This window comes from Nannobrachium achirus (genome assembly GCF_963921795.1).
Source record: "Nannobrachium achirus genome assembly, chromosome: 21".
Classification (NCBI taxonomy): domain Eukaryota; kingdom Metazoa; phylum Chordata; class Actinopteri; order Myctophiformes; family Myctophidae; genus Nannobrachium; species Nannobrachium achirus.
The window spans coordinates 40,989,924-40,991,635 of record NC_137828.1 but is presented as its reverse complement, the minus strand read 5'-3'; the positions used below and the strand labels follow the sequence as shown (position 1 = coordinate 40,991,635).

At 44.8% G+C, this 1,712-nt stretch overlaps 1 protein-coding gene across 1 annotated transcript in view; it reads left to right on the top strand.

Moving 5' to 3' along the window:
- The first annotated feature begins 410 nt into the window (after positions 1–410).
- LOC308306528 (phosphatidate phosphatase LPIN2-like) overlaps positions 411–1,712 on the top strand; it is a 40,445-nt gene continuing 39,143 nt past the window's right edge. The window contains exon 1 of the mRNA XM_080751548.1: positions 411–422. The gene's annotated coding sequence lies outside the window, so the exon portion shown is untranslated. The remainder of the gene's footprint in view (positions 423–1,712) is intronic.

The following is a 1,712-nucleotide window of genomic DNA, read 5'->3' as shown; positions in this document are numbered from 1 at the left end:
AGGCAGAGGACCTAAGGGGAGAGGAAGTGGAGGTCAGGTGGGGGGTGCAGGCAGCCTCTGAGATGGGTGTGATGTAACAGTGTATAAGGCGGAAGGAGGTCGGGTCAGGGGCTCCTAGTGTTTTGTGTTCCCTCGGATGGAGGGGCAGAGAGCAGAGGCCATAGCAGCAGCTATATGGTGCATGGTACAGACCAGAGAAGGAGATGGATTTGGGGGAGAAAGAAAGGGCCAGCACACAGCAGCAACTCAGGCTCAGATTGCAGACCTCAAGTGAGTCCCAGCCAGTAGCAGGTGTTCACAGGCAGGGTTCCTGCTAGTGGAATGACATGGAGGATTCAGGGAACCATCCTCCTCAGGCCAGGGCTATTGTTGTAGAGCAGGAAGATCAGCAACACTCACACATGAAGTCTTCCTGGACTCTGGTAAGTTTGGGATTTAACCTTTGAGTTAGCCTGAGTTCATAAACGTTATTACACCGCTAAGACATGAGACATTTCCCTGTTGCAGGTCGCAGCAGTTTCTGTTGCAAGTATAGTTGCAAGTTGCAAATAGTTGTATCGCAAGGGGAAACATCGCTCTTTCAATGGGTCATCATTTCGACTATGAGCGTCGACAGGTTAGCTACTCAGCCGCGTCACGGTTACTGAGGTTAGGGTTAGGGTTTGGGTTAGGTTTAGGCATAGAGGTTAACATTCACCCACGTCGACAGGTTAGCTTTTCACCAGGTTTACGTTCACCCGTGTCGAAAGAATGGACCGTCGAACAGATGCTATGTCGTAATATCGACACACGCCCGCATTGCAAATCATTATGTGTGTGGACTGGGCCTCAGACCTGAGGACGATTTTTCAAATGCCTTTGGAAAACAGTGTTTCTCAAATTTTTTAGTAAAAAATAAATAAAGATATATATATATATATATATATATATATATACTGTGTATATATATATCAAAAATAGCAGATGCCGTGCTGCGATGCGAGCTTGTACATGTATACATTTTTGAATAGCCAATGCTAGCATCTAAAATGATGCAGATGCTTTCCCGGTTTCAATGGGTTAAGGGTTAATTTGATCCTTATCCCGCCACAGAATTTATTTCTACACACACTCATTTAAATAATTGATATGTTTACAGGATCGAATTTTTGAGTTTTGTTTTATTTGCAAAATATTGTGCATTAGAGCACTGTTATTTGATCTCTCTCAGAGAATGATTGGGCTTGAGGGGTTAAAGTCCAGCCAATTGGTATGCAGTTGAGTTCAGCGAATGAGAAGAAGTTGGCCAAGCCTTTTATTAAGGTGCTTAATGCATTCTAAATGTACAGTTAGTGTACTGGAAGTAGAGGAGTGATTCCATTTTACAGTTCTTGCCATTTGAATGGATGCAGGAAATGTGCTGTTTGTGTGTTGTGGTGAAGTGTAACATTTTACAAGGAGCAGTTGTTTCACTTTCTTTTTTGAAAAAGTGCCCTATGCCATGATTTTGTGAATGTAACTCCCCGGCTCCACTGCAGCCATCGAGCTTCGCGTCACTGGGAACGTTCCCCTTTTTAAATAATGAAGGGTGCTCCACTCGCAGCGTTCGGTGCCAACGTCGGACACCCAATTCGCCCCTGTTCATGTTTTGACACGGCACAACAATGTCTCTTTGGGGGAGCCCTGGGGTAACATTACTGCGCCTATGATGTTCGTGTCCCTGTATGTTTCTG